This window comes from Cetorhinus maximus, chromosome 19, assembly GCF_964194155.1.
Source record: "Cetorhinus maximus chromosome 19, sCetMax3.hap1.1, whole genome shotgun sequence".
NCBI classification, from domain to species: domain Eukaryota; kingdom Metazoa; phylum Chordata; class Chondrichthyes; order Lamniformes; family Cetorhinidae; genus Cetorhinus; species Cetorhinus maximus.
Genome location: NC_135897.1, coordinates 28748445 through 28768739, shown reverse-complemented (window position 1 = coordinate 28768739; position 20295 = coordinate 28748445). Strand labels below are relative to the sequence as shown.

The window sequence follows — 20295 nt, the reverse complement described above, 5'->3', positions numbered from 1 at the left end:
TGCACATTTATGGAGTGGAAGCCCTTCCTGTTGACGAAGGCACCGGGCTCACCTGCTGGCACCTTGATGGCCACATGTGTACAGTCTATAGCACCCTGGACGCGGGGGAAGCCAGCAATCGCTGCAAAGCTCTGGCTCGCTCTGTCTAGCTGGCCTCATCCCAGCGGTAGTGGAGGAAAGTCAATGCACATCTAAATAGAGCGTCTGTAACCTGAGTTAGTGTGGGCAGCTGATTGGGAAGCCTACCGACCCCTGGAAAGAGGTGGAGGCATAGCGGTTGAGGGCGTCCATGACCTTCAGCGCCACTGGCATGGGGTGCCCACCCACACAGTTGGTGCAGATCTCAGGGCCTTTCACCTGACAAATAGAGGTCACTGTCTCCCTTAAGAGATGGAGCCTCCTTCAGCACTGCACCTCAGACATATTGAGGTAGCTGCTTCGCTGCCTGTAAACCCTGGCAGCAGGATAGTGGCGTCTTCTGCAGCCCCTTCTGCCTTGGACTTCCTGCTGGCCCTGCGCCCCTTGTGCCTGCGCCTCTCCTCCCAAAGGTGGCTCCCCTGGATGCTGAATGTGGACTCCTGGCCTCCTCCCCCTTCTGGCCCTCCTTTCTCCTCAGAGGCAGTGCCTCCATTGGATAGCACAACTCCCATTCCCAGGCTAAGGGAAGGCTTCCTGAAACCAGCAAGGCGCCGGAAGTGATGTTTACTCAGAGTCCTGACCTGAAGCCTGTTACTCCTGACCAAGCAGCTGTGAAGAGTTTTGAAGTATTCCTGTTCACACGGGCAAGTATCAGCAACTGTAAGCATTAAATGTCTGACAAATAACATTTGCGACCCCACTCACACCTCTTATCCCGCCCGCGGATGAAGTTTATACAAATATGGCCTACTTGCCTGCCCATTGCACCCATGAGACGACCTGAAGATTGCATGGGCCCCGAAAAATCCCGGACAATTGCTGCCTCAAGGGCCTTAAGTGGCTAGTTAATTAATGGCGGGCGCGCATCGGAGATCATCGCTCGCCCGTCCACCTAAATATCGCGATGGCGCGCGGTGACGTCGGGACACTCGTCCGACAACACCGAGCGTCAATTTGAATTCAGACAAAAATTTAAAAAGAAACTGGTTCCTGGGATGGCAGAATTGTCGTATGAGGAGGGATTGGGCCGACTAGGCCTGCTTTCACTGGAGTTTAAAAGAATGAGAGGGGATCTCATTGAAACGTATAAAATTCTGACAGGGATGCACAGACCAGATGCAGGGGTGATGTTTCCTCTGGGGGATCTAGAACAAGGGATCACAGTCTCAGGATACAGGTTAGGCCATTTAGGACTGAGTTGAGGAGAAACTTCTTCACTCAGAGGGTGGTGAACTTGTGGAATTCTCTGCCACAGAAGGCTGTGGAGGCCAAGTCACTGAATATATTTAAGAAGGAAGTAGATAGATTTCTAGACTCTAAAGGCGTCAAGAGGTACGTGGAGAGAATGGGAGTATTGTGTTGAGATAGAGGATCAGCCATTATCATATTGGAGAGCAGAGCAGGCTCGAAGAGCTGAATGACCTATTCCTGCTTCTATTTTCTATGTTTCTATTTCTATGGCCTGAATTTTACCTCAGGGTGCGTCTGAAGTTGGCGCAGCTGGAAACGGACACAAAACCCACTCCTGGACGAGATTGCGCTGTGAACGTGATCTTACACTGGCTGGCCAGTTAACTGCCAGCCAGCCTGAAACACGCGCTGAGACAGACTCAGCACTGCCGGTGGGAGCATGAAGAAGGCGGTTGCTGACGGCACCACAGGTGCTGTCGGCATTGCAGGTGCTGGTGAGCGCTTCCACTGAGCTCCCTGAAGGCAGACAGCTGCTTCAGGGAGCTGCAAACCTCCAAATAATAAAATAAAGCACAAAAATGCTGCAAAAAACGTCCGTGCAGCACAATCAAGCACCTGAAAGCATACCTCATTAAAAAAAAACAGCCCCCAGATATTTCTTTCTATTTTAAATTGTAACGGGGATTTCATCCCGCCCTTGCATGAGGTTTCATCAAAACTGTAAAGCCCGCCTGGCCAATTGGCCTGACCGCCAACCATAAGGTTGAACGGGCCATGAAAAATCGATCTGTCAATTCGGCCGTTAATGAGTTAATTGCTTAGTTAATTGTTGGCGGGAGCACATCCGACTTTTGCACATACCCTCTGAGTGAAATAACGCTCAAGTGCACAATGAGGTCGGGCTGCTCGCCCAATATCATTTCGCGCGATCTTATGCCCGTTCAGGTCAGGCACACGTCCGCTCGTGGGATATAAAATTCTGATGTTTCTATGTTTTTAACTACATAGACATAAGTTTTAAACTTAATAGCTCTGGCTGGAATCACCCACTGGCATTTTTTACATGAATCGAGGCTGTAACAAACAAACCTTTGCATTTTGCTTTCTGACTAGTCTGTTTACAGTGAATTGCTCAGTGTATTTATGGAGGATTCCTGCTGTCTTTTTGACTTTTGAAAGATGGAAAATGTCACATGGCAAATTAGCTTTATATCAGACAAAACAAGTAATTCAATTCATTTCCAACAGGGAAATTATTCGTCAAATTTGGCTTGGTAGAATAACTAGGTGTATAGAATTTGTCTGCAAGGCTTTAATTCAACCTTTTCAACATTCAGGCTTTCTCTAGTTAAAATCAAAGCAGTTCTAGCAAAAAATACTTCATGAACGTTAATCTTTAGGGGCCCTTCCTTATAGCAGATGTTTACACAGTCATTACATTTGGACAAATTTCAAAAGCCACAGCTGGGATTTTGTCAAATGTGCCATTCCCAATGTCATAACCAGATCTGTGCATCTCTTTTGTTTTCTCTCCTTTTGCCCTTCCCTACACAATTTTAATTAAAATTCTAAGAGCCAGCAGCATGCATGCAAAACATATTCGATTTAGTAGTGGGGAAAGCTTTCCATTGGTGAAACCCGCCATCAGTTGACAATGCTGTATTTAATGGCAGCCTATTAAAGTTTCCTGGTCAAACAGGGAGGTTCTGTATCATGATCGCAGCTTTCTTGTCTAACTAAATTTCCATTAACATAAGACTTAAGAGCACAAAGGTGGCACGGATGTTTTTCTTTGTGGATTATTCATGTGTGCATCATCGTTATTTGTTGAGACTAGCTTAGTCAGAGAACTAAATGTACCCCTTATGGTTGGCACGCATTGATGGTTACAGAGAAGTTAGGGTCATTTCCTTTATTGAGGAAGAAACAATGTTGTGTTTTTGCATTCACTTTTTATTAAATGTTCATATTAATGTCCAGTGTTGTACTTACCATTCTGTGGGACATGTTTGAACATGAAGGCTCAGGTGGTCCTGCCTTCTATGCATTTTAAAGGACATTGTCTGAGAGCAATCTCAGTTGGTATAATTGAAATGTTGTAGGTGAACTCAAAGCTCTGTAAGAACTCTGCCAGCCAACACTGAGATGGACACACACTTGGACAGTACTATTGCCGCCCTTTAGGCCCCTCATTTGCTTTCCTTGACAGACTGTCCCCACCACCATCCCCCCACCACCGCACCGAGGACACCAGGCCCTTTCCACTTCACTCCTCTGTGCTCCCAACCCCACTCCAAAACCCTCCTCACCACTGACTCACCCCTGCCAGTCCCAAGCCTCCATGCAAACTGCCAAACTCCCCTCCCTAGTGCCATAGAGTTAAACAAAGAAAACCGCTGATCTTACACACAACTGCAGAGCTGACAGGTGCAGGCACCTTTAAACAATTGTGAACCAGGTGTCACAAAATTCTCATGCGCCACTGACTTCATCTTGAAAATAGGATTTTATTGAAAACTATTTCACATTAATAAATATTCATGGCATGAAAATGTATTACACGTATGAACCTGCCACAGGCCAGTGTCATGCTCGCAAACATTCTGCTGACTTTATCGCTTCCTCTCAACCCATCGCTGGGAAATTGAAATTTTGTGCCCCACCTAATTAAGTTACCCCACACACCACATTTCCTATCCTTGTGGCTCTATAAAAACCTTACCTCAAGGCACCGACCCAAAAAGCTCAAAGAGTTTCTCGTTTTATATTCTCAATTCCTTCGATGATACAGCATGAGGCATTGTGATAAAATATGCATTTCCACATTTAGTACAATAGAAGACAAATTATACATTGGCTGGAATTTTATCATAGTGGCGGGGGTCCCAATGACAGGCTCAAAAACATGAGGTGACCTCAACTTGGCCTTTGCAGGACCCACTGACTCATTTGACAGTGATCAGGCATCCAATTGGTTGCCATTCGGGCTGCTGTCCCTTTAAAAGATTGCCTCCCTCGCGCACCCCCCCCCCCACACCCCCCTCCCCCCCAACCCCTCCCATAGCTCCCAGCCAATTCGAGCATTGACAGTTCTGCAGCCTTAGCAGCACCACCAGGAGCGGTGGCCACTGCTTGGACTGCGTGTGGAGGAAGACGTGGCCATGGAAAGACGGCGCCCTCCTAACCAGATAAGCAGGGCCAGGGGCCACCGATAAGGGTCGAAGGTTGTTGAGGACAGGCGACACCTATTTGGCCCAAAGAATGCCTGAATAGGAGGACTTCCAGCCAACAGGGAGTCTGCCATGGTTCACTACACAACTACACAATTAAGTGACTCAATTGGCCTCTAGGTGGGAGGGCCACCCTCCACCTTCCCCATCACTGGTAAAATGGCCTGGTGGCCCGAAGACGATAGGTATTCCATCCCACCTCCCCTGATCATCTTAAGGAACCCACCCCATCCCCAGGAGGCTAGAAAAATTTGGCCATTTGTGTGGAACCTTAGCTCAGTTCATATTTGAGTGTGGGCTGTGTTGGTTTGGGATAATGGCTGCATTCACATACTGTATATTGCTACTAGTGGCACAAAACAACAAAGGGGAATGTATGTCAGACATCGATCTATTATCAGAGTTTATGTAAACATGGTTCCAGATGGACAAAATTGTCAGTTGTGACAGGATACAAAATTTCACACTACTGAGAACTATTTGTTCCTTTCAAAGAGAGTTACCCATAAAGAAGTTAATTTAGCATTGGGAAGGTGAGCTGCTTTTGAAATACAATCAATCGCCTAAAAGCACAAAATAAATTCATCTCTGGCTAGTATACAGTGATAGCCCAGACTGGGAGCTACTATTGTTGCTATCATTATACTCGAGTTACAATTCTGCCAGACCCATTTTGTTCCTGCCCTTCTTCAAAGACTGGAGCTATGGGGAATATTAGACCAGCTTACCACAAAGAGAGCCAGTGGCTGACTTTAGAGGTGAGGTCATGCACAGGAAGGGGACTTTCAAAAAGTGAGAAGAATGGGTTTTCCTGGTGGGTGTTAGAAAATGGATAGCTTGGTGCGATACTGACTAAATCATACCAAAATGGTCCCAAATTCAACATGAAACCAGTGCAGAGGCTGGAAGTAAGGAGGTAACTGGTTGGTTCTTCATTACTGCCTTAGGGATTGGAAAAAAAGATTTATTTCCTTTCTTCATTTTGCTAAAAGTCAACAAATGGAATGAATAGTTTAAAAATATAAATTACTTAGGATTTAGATGTTATGAAAGAGCTTTTTTTAAGCGATTAACATACAATTAGCATACAATTTCTTTATGAATAAAAATGGCTTTTTAAAAGTGTTATTGGCATACTTATGGCAGGATTGGTTAGCACCATGAATGTGCAGGTCCTTCACTCTCTTAGTAAATGACTTCCCTTTCCAATAGGCATGTTACATTTCTTGGTGCAACACATTGCTAGAGTAATGTTAGGGGTGATTCAATGAAGCATTTTTAAAAATTGCAACAATTTTTCAAGCTTCTTTGGGTTACGGCACCATCACACCACCCCCACCCTGCATGTATTTGTGCACGACCTTGAACCACAGGACAGCCCTTGCCCTCCTCCCCAAAGTCACCTCAACCGCAGGGTAGCCCTGCCACCACCTCCACCCGCTACCAATGTGCCTCTGTATTACAACAGCAAAAGGCTGTCAGAAGGAGTGAAATTCATAAAAGACACAAATGAGTTTGTAACTTGGGGGAGGGGGGGGGGGCATAAAATTCTATGGGAAGAATTTTCCCGTCGGCTTGTGGGGACGGGGTCGACTCGCCAACGTGTGAAATGATGCACGGTGATGTCAGGCAGACACCCTGGCGTCACCGCGCATCACTTAGATTGTCAGTTCACCAGGCGTGCAGCCGCGTCAGCTGCACACCCACTGAACTGTCAAAGACTTGTTAAGCCCATTAGGAAAGTCATTAAAGTTGGTAAGGATGCTGCCCATCCAACCTTAAGGTTGGAGGGCAGACAAAGAGCCCTGATAGTGTCACATGAGGGGACATGTTTTAAAAGTGTTACAAACCTTTATTTGAAACTTTAGCACTGAAACAAATCTCCCTGAGGCACCTCCGTGCCTCGGGGAGATCTCTGTGCTCAAGAGCGCAGGGAACCTCTCAGGGAAACCTTCCCGCCCTCCACCCGCACAGGGAGCGTTCAGCATTTCCGGGTAATTGGCCCGCCCACGTAAAATGGCGTCGCGCACCCGATTGGGGGCGCCGATCAGGTTTGCGCTCGCTCCTGCCCGCCCCCGCACAACCCCCCCGACAGAGGGAAAGTTCAGCCCTATTATTCTGAATGACCACTTAATCCAAACGTTCATGAGATAAAATATGAGCAACATATCATCTCCAAAGATCTCCCAAGTAAAATCAAAAATTTCACTATAAATGAGGCCAAGGAAGAATGAATAAGTTTTAAAAATAAATCTTTAGGGAAAGATGGTAATTATACCAGGATGCTAAGAAAGACTCGACAGATGATTGCTGAGGTACTGAATCATTATGATGAAATACCAGAAGTTATGAAGTGGATTAATGTAGTGCTTATATTTAAAAACAATGGCAAAAACAAGCACAGCTAATTACATACCCAATATCCTCCCTTTCATTCCATGTAAAATTTCAAAATTGATTTAAAAAACTCATAAGATCATCTGTACAAGAATAACTCAGTGGACAGCGAATAGCATGGATTCTGAATGGAAAGATCCTGCCTGCCAAACTGCCTTGAATTCCTTGCGCATAACAATCTAATTGGATTGTGGTAAAGCCAATGATATGACGTGTCTCAACTTCCAAAAGGTTTTATGACTAAATTCCACATCAAAGACAATTAATTAAATTCAGATAGAATTGTAGGGTGGAACCCGTGGAATTGATGAGAAACTGACTGATGGGTGTGAAAAAATGAGTGCTCATTCGAGGAGCTATGTCAGAGTGGTTGTGGGCATGGGTTGGAGAGGATGCAGGGAGTCCTGTCTGGGGCACCTGTGGGCTCAATGCTGGGACCACTACTGTCGCTGATTTACATAAATGACTGGGAGATAGAAAAAACGAACTGACCAGATTCCCAGAATATACCAAATGGGAAGGGAATATGGAACTAGAGGAGGCAATTTAGAAATTCCAGAAAAGTGGGCTAAAATATGCAAGCTGACAGAAGAACCACTCCCAAAAAATAGTTTCTGCTAATTATCACTTTGCTGTTTGTGCAAGCTTGTTTTCAAGCTTGTTATCCTGTTTTCACCTACAACAACTGTGGCTATACCTTAGAAGTAGTTCACTGACTGAAGAACTTTGACACATGCTGATGGACTTTATATAAATGTAAGTTCTTTTTCAAAAAATCATTTTTTATGAAATAGTTGGATGCTGCACAAGGGAGTGAAGCATCAGGATCACTGGAGAAATTGATTAACACGTGATGATTAACCTGCTTTATTTGTAACTGACGCGATACCTTAGCAACCGTGAACCCTGATTTTTTTTTATTGAAAATTTCTCCTAATGTGTGCAATAACTGCCAATAATCTCTAGAGAGTGAGATTCCTAGAGCTGTGTTAGATGCTTTTATTGTTATTGTTATGAAGATAGAATCCTTATGAGCTGTTGTTCAGAAACAGTGGCAATTTGAGAAGAAATACCAGTCACTCAGTGTTTCCTAGTCACTCAGTGTTTTCTAATATTGGGAGTAAAGCACAGTATGGTGAATCCTGAGTGGGCTTCAGGCTCAGTGGTTGGATACTCAAAGAGTGACAGAGCATGTCTGAAATGGAGTACTGAGCCACACAGCAATTTCTTTGTCTGGAAAGTGACTCTTTCCAGTTATTGATAATTCCCAAACTGCTTGCTTCAGGTAAGTGGAAGGGAGGGAGGAGCAGAGGTAAGAGGGAGGGTGGATGAATGGGGGAGCAGGGAAGATGGGTGAGGGATAGGGTGAGGGAAGGAGGATGGAGTTGGATGGATGTAGAAATGGAAGGGATATGAAAGGATGAGGGATGGAGAGGGAGGGGGAGAGAGGTGCAGAAAAATCTGCTTTGATGACAATATCCTGTCGGCATTAAGTGACTGTAGATCAACACAGAAATGTAATCTTTCAGGTGAAGGGACAAAAATTAACATTTTTTTCCAATTTTGATGATGGTGGTTCACACATGAGTTTAAAAGCATTAAAAACAGAAAATGCTGGAAATGCCCAGCAGGTCAGGCAGAATCTGTGAAGAGAAACAAAGTTGATGTTTCAGATCGATGACCCTTCATCAGAACTGAAAAGTTTAAAATACAAGCTCCAATCAAAATAATGTCTGCAGCTTAACTCAACACAAATGTTGTGAAGATGCTCTCAGTTGTCTCTGAGGCTACAGGTTAGAGGGAGAAACCAAGGACCTTCAGACTTAAATATAGTGTGATTTATTCAATTCTGTATAAGGCTGGCAGTTAACCAACAATAAAATCCATCACTTTTGGAGTATTTAGGAGGTTGGTCTGAGTAGCTCAGAATTTAAGAGATAGATCCTGCCAGTTCACTACGACAGTTACTAAAACCAACATCTTCCAGTCCCACTCATGTGGAATCCTCACAAGCGGATCGGAAAATTTGAAGGACTAGCAAAAGGTCCGTTGACTTCGGGCAGGAAATTCCAGAAAATCCCACCCGAACAGTGTAAGGGAAAATGAATATATATCATGCTCTCTCTCTGTCACCTCCTGATGTCTATCTGGGCTTTGCTGCATTTCATTACTGGGCTCTGGAGCCACAATTTAATGAATGGAGGTCGGAGTTCCACCAATGAGCATTAGCGTAAACCTCACAAGCCAGAATTTTTAAAGACTGAAGTAAAATACTGGGGACGCTGGAAACCTGAAATAAAAACAAAAATATTGGAAATACTCAGCAGGCGGGGCAGCATCTGTAGAGAGAAACGGAGGCCAGGATCTTTAGGTCGGTGAGCGGGGGGCAGGGCCCACTTGCCAACATGTAAAATGACATGGGATGACATTGGGCAGAACTCCCGATGCCACCCCACGTCATTTCAATTTTCAGGTCGGTGAGGGCACAGCCGAATCTGCTGTGCGCCCACCGACCTGTCAACGGCCTATTGAGGCCATTGACAAAGTAATTGAGATAATTAATAGACCGACCCAGGCCGGGAGCCCTGGTGGGCTTCAGATAAAGCATGAAACCTCATCCATGGGCAGGATGAGGTTCCATGAGGGTTTTTAAAAATTTAATAAATGTATGCTTTGAAGTGATGGACATGTTCCAACTCATGTAACAGTGCCACATGAGGGGACATGTCAGGGAAATTTTATTTTTTCCCCTTCACCGTTTTTAAACTTGGTGCTGATCTCCCTGAGGCAGCACTTAGCCTCAAGGAGATGAGTACGCTCTTTCGTGCACATGTGCGAAAGAGCGCACTCTCGGCTGAGGGAATCCCCCCCCCCACCCTGCCTGCACAGGGACCGCATAACGCTTCCTGGCAGACGTCACGCTGGGCAGGCCTTAATTGGCTCGCCCACATAAAGTGGCGACACGCCCCCGATTGGGGGCGCCAATCAAAGGCGCGCCCGCCCGCGCGCGCCTGCTCCAGCACTTCCCCCCCCGACAGGGGGAAAATTCTTCCCAGAGTTAACAGTTCAGGCCAAAATTACTTTTCATCAGAACTGATTTCAGTTTTCCAGCATTCACAATGTTTTGCTTTTGTATGAGCAACCTTTCCTCCCCAAAGATTTCCCAAGTAAAATCGATAATTTTGCTATAAATAAGATGGAAGTCCAAGTAAGGCAAAATAAGGCTTAAAAATAATCTCTAGGGAAAGATGGTAATTATATTTGAGTGCTGAAAGACTAGGCAGGTGATTACTGAGGTAGTGAGGGGAGTGACTGGACATTGATGGAATACCAGAAGACTTAAAACAGATTGATGTGGTGTTCATATTCAAATATGGTGACAAAAACAAGCACAGCTAACAATGCACTCAAGTTTCTCTTTCATTCCATGTAAAATTTTGAAATTGATCAAAAAGTAAACTTGAAGGTCATCTGTACAGTTAACAGCAGACAGCATGGATTCAGAATTGGAAGATCCTGCCTGCCTAACTTCCTTGAATTCTTTGAACATAACAATCTAATTGGACTGTGGTAAATGAAAAGATATGATGTACCTCAACTTCCACAAGATTTTTTGGAAGTTTTTCACACCAAACATTATTAATTAATCTCAAAGGGAGATAGAGGCTAAAGCTGTGAAATTAATAAGAAACTAGTGAAGCTTGGGAAATTATAAGTACTCATTGGAGGAGCTATGTCAAAGTGAGAGGGGACAGGGTACTCCCTGTGTGGGGTACCTCAGTGCTGGGACCATTATTGTTGCCAATTTGCATAAATAATCTGGATACAATCTGGATGCAGCAAAGTGACCAAATTTGCAGGATATATCAAATGCGGAATGGACATGAAAGCAGAGAAGGCAGTTTAGAATGTTACGATCCCTGTAGAGGTCAGTAACTTTTAAAAGAGATGAATTTCTCAGCAACCTATGTAGGGAACCAAAAAACAAGATTTCATTCTTTAAGACATTTACTGTAACATAAACTAAAATCAACCTAGATCAAACATTATGTAAAGGGCAACTGACAGACCAGACGAAAGGAAAGATACCTTCGCATTAACTAACTAACACAATCGAGATACGTCCCACAACCATTTTTGCTGTGTACCATACTTCTGGAAGATGTGTAGCCTTACAAAAACAAGTCCAAAGTTACTCCTGGCTCTCCAGCAGACTCATTTTTCCTTACTACACAAGGTCAAAACTTCCAGGGTTGGCGAAAAATTATTCCATACAGCCTGAGCCTTCCAGATCTGACTTTCACCAGCAAGGCCTGCCTTAGCAACTCCTCTTTCCTTAAATCTCCAAAAGTCCAGTCTGTTCTCTCTCCTTCATTTCGATTAGAAAATCAACTCCCACAAGCATCCTGTTAGTTGTAACATACAACAGTCCTTCTCCATTCTTCACAGCATTGGCTATTTTGTTTCTCCACACAGAAGTGTCTTCTTTGTCTCCTTCTGTCTCAGAAAGCAACTGTCCGAGGTATGAAAACTATCACATGATATTTCAAAAGGTTTCTATTTTTGTTTCTTTCCCAATAGCAACCAGATCACATGGGCCTGTCTCTGAGCAGAGGTATTTAGTTTGACCTCGCCATTCCCATTTTCAAAACATTCTGTTTCATCTTAAGTTAAAGGAGACATTTTAAAACATTACCATCTTGTAAAGTCCAGCATTTATAACAAATTCCCGTAGGGTGAGTTAAAATATGTAAGTGGGTAGACAAATATGTAAGTGGGCAATGCTCCCTTTGCATTGTGAGGTGTAAAGTGCACTTGGTGCTGCTTTACGTGGCCCACATCTAGCTCCTGCGCTTTAATGATCACCTGAGCCAACCTCTACTTTGTCTGGAGATCAAAAATGGACTGTGTCAGCATGTACAAACCTCTAGATAATGGGAGAAAAATGTACCTAACATTGCCCTCATCCTGATGGCTACCTCTGTGTGAGGCTGCATCAAGCTGTGCGTAGACATTTGGCGCGCAAACGCCAAGGCCTGAATTTTCAGCTCAGCGGGCGGCTGGGCGCGATTGGCGGGAAGTGGACCGGTGACCATGATCAGCTCCTGACCATGATTTCACGCTGATTAATGGCCAGTCAGCGTGAAGCATATGCTGATATGATCAGTTCTGCCTGGGTTGGGGGCAGGAGGAGGGCTGAAGTCAGCACAGGCATGGGGGAGCGTGGAATGAAATCTCCCTGAAGGCAGAGAATTTAAATGCAAAAAATAAAGATTTTTAAAAAGGGAAAAATTGCACATGCATCAAAATCAGTCACCGGAACACATGGATGATGAAAATTCTGTGCAAACATTGTTTTTTTTTTAAATTAATATTGGAAACCTCATCCCGCCCTTGGATGAGGTTTCCTGAAAAATGCAAAGGCTACCTGGCTGATTCGTCTGCCCACCAACTGTAACATTGGACAGGCAGCAGAAAATCCTAGTTAATTGCACCATTAATGGGCTTAATACCCCTCTTAATAGTCAGCGGGTGCTTCTGAGTTTATCGTATGCCTGCCGACTGAAATATCGCACGAGTGCGCGATGACATCGGGACGCTCGCCCAACGTCATCACGCATTATTTTACACTCAAGCATGTCAGGCGCGAGCCCGTACGCCGAGCAAAAAATTCTACCCCAAGTGTCACCAAGTGCTGAGATTTTATCTATCCCCGATGTTGCAAAGGATGGGTCTGGCCATATTGCCGAAGAATGCTCCATACAGTTGGACTGTGCTGTACCACCTATCCCTCATGGAAAACCTTGTCACAGAAACATCTTCAGCCATAAGTACCTGAGGCAGTGGTCCGCACGCATCATCCTTCAGCCCCTACAAAAAAAGGAGATGGTGGATCCTGTCGGTTGGCTCCCTCAGCAGACTGTTGCAGTCTCTTAGCAAAATACAAAAACAAAATACTGACCGACCTCACTGACATTTAAATAGGTTTGAAAAACTGACCTAACTCCCCCCAAAGAAAGAAAAGCCATCAAAGAGTATTGCTATCCTCCAGTCTTTTTAACAAGTTTTAGTTAGATTATAACAAACTGGATATTATAAGTCTCCCGGGCATCTATCCTCAATAGCGTACCTCTCATTGAAGAATGTAGAGATGAGTCCTCGAGCTTGGATACAGAAGACTATATGAGACAATATATTTTCTAAATTACATAAGAGTTTGTTAAAGAATCGAACATGCAATTCACATTTAATGAGTAAGTTAACTCGGGGGAGATGGTGGCATGGTGGCATGGTGGTGATATCGCTGGACTGGTGACCCAGAGGCCTGGGCTGATGCTCTGGGGACAGGGGTTCGGGTCCCACAGTGGCAGCTGGTGGAATTTAAATTCAATTAATAAATCTGGAACCTGAGGCTAGTCTCAGTGGTGGTGACCATGAGGCCGTTGCTTATTGCGGGAAGCCATTTGGTTCACTGATGAATGGGGTGGGGGTGGGGAAGTCTTCCATCCTTGCCTGGTATAGCCTGCATGTGACTCCAGACCCGTGAGGTGTGGTTGATTCTTGGCTGCCCTCTGGGGTGGCCTAGCAGGCCGCTCGGTTCGGGGGTGGTTGGGAATGGGCGGTGGATGCTGGCCTTGCCGGTGATGTTCACGTCCCATGAGAGAATTAAAAAATCACAACGTTAATAGTGCTCAGGAAAGAAACTATCATCTTATTTCCTGTAAAGAATTCATGTTTTAAGTCTAAATATTTGTAGCAGAAAAATATTTAAGATATCCACCAACATTTAAAATAGCGTTTAACTTAATCCCTGAGTAAGAAGCTACAAAGTTTAAGGAGATACCTCGGCCTCAATTAAGGAGAGAACAGTTGTTGTTGCGCCACAGTATCACCTTCACCATGAGAAGTACTGAAGTGAATCCAATGAATCTAAAGATTCACTGAGTGATTCCAATATTAATATTGTTTCTAAGCTACGTAACTAATCTTTCTTGTATTCAGAGGTGTTCCCTCTTGACAAGTAGGTTCGTCTCCTTCTATTTCCCAAATAAGGCTGATTATTCCTAATTAAAGTCCAAGTTATTTATTTCGTAAGAAAAGGCTGAGCCAGCAGGAAGCTGTAAGGGCATGTGCTGGTCAACATCCTTAGAGTTGGCAGAATGCTGAGAGTTGCAAAATGGTGGTAACTTCCTAGCCACACAATTGTGTTTTAAGATTACAACCCAGTTTCCCGAATTCAGATGACAGCTGTTTTAGGGGCATCCATAGAAAATAATGCTATCCATTGTTAGATTGTGATTAGTTACTTAACCCATATTATCAATGCCTTGCAGAGGTGACATGTCCTTGATTTTTAGGAGCAAGCTCCTGTTTTTCAGAAACTGCCTTGTTTTAGGGGATGAAAACAAAATGCCAGAGGATGAGAATACTTGTAATATGCCTTTAGCAGCATGTCATCACTTTAACCTCCTCAACCACCATGCAGTCCTATTTCATGGAGGACAAGGTCCAAAATGCAACCAGGATCAACATCCAAGAATGACAATCCCATAGATCACGGTGGGAAATCAAAGAAATGTCCAAACAAGGCTACCATTAAAGATCTGGGCAGACCGTAGATTAACTATAAACTTTAAAGCAATGGTTCCCAACCTTTTTTATGCCCTTTTATAGTATAAAAGAATTGAGGCACACCTCCTATTTTCTCCAGCTGAACTGTCCTCTAACAAAATCCTTTCATCTCTAAAATCTCCTAAAAACACCATCATGCCATCGTCTGATGCAATGTTCATTATTTTAAGCAGTTTAAAATGAAAGCCCTATCACCAGCTGCATGTCAGATATATTTTATAGAAAATGTACACGATTTAAAAATGTTTCACATTAAAGATTTCTATCCTTTTCAGTTTTTTTTAAGTCCGCATTTCTCAATGCAAAAGTTCACATTTGTAACATAATAAAAAAGGTTCAGTTTCTCCTCATTCATTAAAAAAGATATTGAAATAAAAGTATATGAATCAGAGCAAATGAAGGAAATACTGTGAGCTGCATCTTATTGGCAACATTAGTGTGACACCTGGGCTGCATCTGTGAGCAGAGTCTCTAGACCTGGGGAGGAACTGCTGACAGGGCAACTCACAGGTCTGACTCCACTGATAGGCGCTCATCCTTTCGTTTTTTACATAAGCCAGTGTTGAGAACACCAACTCACGCAGGTAAGTTGTGGGAAACAGTAAGAGCACTGTTATAGCACAATCTGAAATAGATGGATATTCTTGTCCTGCAAGAAGCCAAAATGTGTCCGGAGGCATCTCTGGAAACTTCAGTTTCAGTGTACGATCCATCCTGAGCTCTGCGAATTCCTCTTGTTCTTCTAATGACACCTTCTTTGACGATGCGAAAGAAAGTGAACTAAATGGATCAGGTACACAATCAAAGTCTCCCATACTCATGGAGGAGAAGTAGCATTTGAACCTCTCTTGTAGTGTGTTAAGATGTGTGGAGATGAGGTTGGGTATGGTTTTGCCAGCAGGATGCGCTGATGCCAGCCTGAACATCTCAATCCACTTGCCACTTTTTCCTGCCAAAGGGCCAGTTTTGATCTGAAGCCTTGAAGTTTATCTGTGGCAGTCCGAATGTTCTCGTTTTTCCCTTGTACTTTAAAATTCAGCTCATTCAGATGGCTGAATATATCTGAAAGGTATGCAAGCTTAGCACACCAAGAATCATCACGTATTAAATCCTAGTGTGGCAATTCATGCGGAGCCGAAAGCTCTTTCAGTGCGTTACAGAGTTCATAAACACGGGAGAGGACCTTCCCCCAAGACAGCCATCATCCTCCTGTGTGCATGAGTAAATCCTGGTACCCGCCTCTTCACACAAAATAGTAAACAAATGTGCTTTCAAAGGACATGATTTTACGTAATTCATGATTTTCACTGTTTGGCCCAATACTGTAGTTAACTCAGACGGCATTGTTTTGGCAACAAGGGCTTCACAGAGCAGGATACAGCGGCTGAGCTGGATGTCAGGATTCTGATCTTTCACTTTACTGACGAATCCTTTAACTTTTCCCGTCATGGACGCTGCTCCCTCAGTGCAGATGGCTATCGCACTTGGTCCAGTTAAGATTGTTTTCCTCCAGGTAAGCAGTCCTGACACAAAAGATTTTCTCTCCTGTCACATGTCTGGGTAATTCTTTGCAAAAGAAGAAATTTTCTCTGGTTATTAACATACCTGACATTGGCTAAGAGCTGACAGTGTCCATTAATATCTGTGGAGTCATCATTCTGCAGGGCACATTTTCCACTCATTTCTAATTTCTCTTGAAGCACCTGTTCAATAGCAATTGACATTTCGTCAATACGCCGATTGATTGTATTATCAGAAAGCGGGACTTGGTCAATTTCTTTAGCGGCATCAGTTCCCAACCTTACTCCCACAACACTTCTGCATGCAAGCAGAACTAGGGTTTTGGCAATGGTGTGCGGTTTCTTCGATCTCTCCATGAGCTCAGCCGCCAGGTAACTCGCCTTCTGCGCATTACCTGAGACCTGCACATGCTCCATCATGCATTGATTTTGCTTTATGTTTGTCCATTCAGGCACTTGAAGTACTGTATATCCTTGCTGGAGAGTGAATGGTGCTTTGTGTTAAAATGGCACTTCAACTTACTTGGTACCATTGCAGTGTTTGAGAGCGTCTCCCTGCAAGATAGGCATTCTGGGACAGGGCAAGAGGCATCATCAGTCCACGAAAATCCAAAGGCCATTAACTGATAACTATCTGTGTACAAACCTTGAGGTTGTATTGTTTCAGCCACATTTGAATCAGAGTGGGATTCTTCACTTATCTTCAAGAACTTATCCATGTCTGTGTAGATCATATACTATATGCCAGCAGTTCATTCAGGGTGAGTGTGAGATACATGTGCATTAACTGGCAAACTATAGTCAAACACACCATGCTACGTAATAAATGCTCTCAAGCATCAATTTACAAGCACAATTTCAGCTCTTTGGCCATGCCAAGCAGAGCACTACTGCTCCAAAGGTGTCCACCACCCTGCAGCATGGAGCTATGAACCTTCGGTTGGCTTCTCGGATCTTCAGGACTTCTTTTGAGGCCTTTTGAGGTTTGACTGGTAGGGCTTCTCCCAAGCCCACTTCACTTGAGGTCTTTTCCCCATAGTCCTTTCTCTAAATGGAGTCTGTTCCCCCTTTTCTTAACTTCATTGGTTCCTGTTCCTGACCCCTGTCTTCTTTCCTCACTTGGAACTTCCTTTTTGGACATCTTCCTGTCCTTTCTCCCTTGTTTGGGACCTCCCCCTATCCCCCTCGCTTGTCCCTGGGTTTTCATGCCCTTCTTTAGTTTTCTCTCTATACGCAGGCTCAAGGTTCATTGGGACTTCCAAGCTCAAGATTAACGTAAGTTAGATTTCCTAACATCATGCAGTATTAATAATTTTGAAACTGATTTTCCAGCACACTTGAACGACTTTCATGGCACGCCAGTGTGCCGCGGCACAGCAGTTAAGAAAGAATATGCAAGGATACGGGGATGGGGCAGGGGAATGGAACTAGATAGAACGCTATTTCAGAGAGCTAGTGCAGAATTGATGGGCTGAATGGCCTCTTTCTGCACTTAAAGATGCTGTGATTCTGTGACCTAGGTAAATTGGAATCAAAGATTGGCAGGCAAAATTAATGGAACTTTGGGCTACGTTGAAAAAGGAGACGGTTTAAGTACAGTCTGGGTATATCCCCAAATGGGGGAAAGTTAGGTAAAAAAAAATGCTGAGCTCCACTGATGATTAAGGAAATAGGGAATAGGATGAAGCATAAAATAGAGGCGTTCAACAGATGTCAGATTGTTAATAAAAGTGAGAACCAGGCGGAATACAGTAAATTCAGAGGGGAAGTGAAAAAGAAAAGAAGACAGGCAAAGAGAGAGTTTGAGAAGAAACTGGCAGCTAAAATGAAAGGGAATTAAAAAGTCTTCTATAGGCATATAAAAAGCAAAAGGGTAGTAAGAAAAGGGGTGGGGCTGACTAGTGATCTGAAAGGGGATCTGCATATAGAGGCAGAGGGCATGGTTGAGGTACTAAATTAAGAATTTGCATCTGTCTGTACCATGAAAGATGCTGTGGCAAAGTCATTGTGAAAGAGGAGGTATACTGGATGGACTAAAAATTGATAAAGAGGAGGTATGAGAAATATTGGCTGTACTTAAAGTTTATAACTCACCAGGACTAGATGGGATGTATCTGAGGATACTGAGGAAAGTAAGGGTGAAAATTGTGGAGACACTGGCCATCATCTTCCAATCCTCCTTAGATATAGGGATGGTGCAAGAGGACTGGAGAATTGAATATGTTACGCATTGGTTCAAAAAAAGTGTAAGGATAATCACAGGCCAGTCAGTTTAACCTCGGTGGTGGGAAAGCTTTTAGGTATCATAATACGGGACAAAATTAACAGTCACTTGGACATGTGTAGATTGGTTAAAGAAAGCTAGATTGGATTTGTTAAAGGCAAATTGTATTTGAGTTTTCTGATAAGGTAACAGAAAGGATTGGTGAGGATGATGCAATTGTGCAATGGACATGGACTTCCAAAAGGCATTTAATAAAATGTCACACAACAGCCTTGTCAACAGAGTTGAGGCCCAAGGAACAAAAGGGGACAGTAGTGAAATGAATGCAAAGGTGGCTGAGTGAAATGAAACAGAGCGTAGTGGTAAATGCTTGGTTTTCAAGTTGGAGGAAGGTATGCAGTGGGGTTCCCCAGGTGTGGGTACTAGGATCACTGCTTTTCTTGATCTATATTACTGACCTAGACTTTGGGTGTATAGGACATAATTCAAAATTTGTAGATGAATCGTGAGGAGGATAGTGATAGACTTCAAGAACACATATGAAAATACAACAATACAAACTAGGAGCAGGAGTAGGCTACTTGGCGCTTCAAGCCTGCTCGCCATTCAATAAGATCATGGCTGATCTAATTGAAACCTCCTGCCCACCTCTGATAACCTTTCACCCCCTTGTTAATCAAGGATCCATCTAGCTCTGCCTTAAAAATATTCAAAGGCCCTTCTTCTACTGCTCTTTGAAGAAGAGAGTTCCAAAGACTCATGACCCGCTGAGAGAAAATATTTCTCCTCATCACTGTCTTAAATAAGCAACCCCATATTTTTAAACAATGACCCCTAGTCCTAGATTCTCCCACAAGAGCAAGCATCCTCTCCACATCTACTCTGTCAAGACCCCTCAGGATCTTAAAGGTTTCGATCAAGTCACCTCTTACTCTTCTAAACTCCAGTGGAATCAAGCCTAACCTATCCAAACTTTCCTCATAAGACAACTCACTATTCCTGGTATTAACCTAGTAAACCTTCTCTGAACTGCTTCTAATGCACTTACACTTTTCCTGAAATAAGGAGATCAATACTTTACACAATACCCCAGATGTGGTCTCACCAGTGCCCTGTACAACTGAAGCATAACCTCTCTATTTTTGTATTCATTTCCCCTCACAATAAACAATAACATTCTATTAGCTTTCCTAACTACTAGTTGTACCTGAACACTAGCACTAGGACACCCAGATCCCTCTGCATCTCAAATGGTGTAATCTCTCACCATTTAGATACTATGCTTCTTTTTTATTCTTCCTGCCAAATAGACAATGTCACATTTGCCTACATTATACTGCATTTGCCAGATCTTTGCCCATTCACTTAACCTATCTATGTCACTTTGTAGCCTCCTTACATCCTCTTCATAATTTACTTTCCTACCCATCTTTGTGTCGTCGGCAAATTTAGCAACCATCTGTCCCTTCATCCAAGTCATTTATATAAATTGTAAAAAGTTGAGGGCCCAGCACTGGTCCCTGTGGCACACCACTTGTTACATCCCTCCAACCAGAAAAAGACCCATTTATGGCTACCCTCTGTTTTGTGTTAGCTAGCCAATCTTTTCTATCCATGTCAATATGTTACCCCCTACACCATGACATTTTATTTTCCGCAAGAACATTTGATGTGGCACCTTATCAAATGCCTTCTGGAAATCTAAGTATAGTACATCTACCGGTTCTTCTTTATTCACAGCACATGTGACTCCTTCAAAGAATTCTAATCAATTGGTTAAATGTGATTTCACTTTCACAAAACCATGTTGACTCTGCCTGATTGCCTTAAAATTTCCTAAGTGCTCTGCTATAACATAGACGGGCTGGTGAGTGGACAGAGACATGGCAAATGAAATTTATTGCAATGAAGTGTGAAGTAATCCACTTTGGTAGGAAGGACAAGAAAAGTTAATACAAAATAA

The 20295-nt window shown here is 43.6% G+C and overlaps 1 protein-coding gene across 6 annotated transcripts in view; it reads left to right on the top strand.

Moving 5' to 3' along the window:
- Positions 1 to 7409: 7409 nt before the first annotated feature.
- Positions 7410 to 20295, top strand: part of LOC144694161 (hepatic and glial cell adhesion molecule-like) — a 45990-nt gene continuing 33104 nt past the window's right edge. For all 6 annotated transcript variants that reach the window (XR_013579666.1, XR_013579665.1, XR_013579663.1 and 3 more), the window contains exon 1: positions 7410 to 7712. The gene's annotated coding sequence lies outside the window, so the exon portion shown is untranslated. The remainder of the gene's footprint in view (positions 7713 to 20295) is intronic.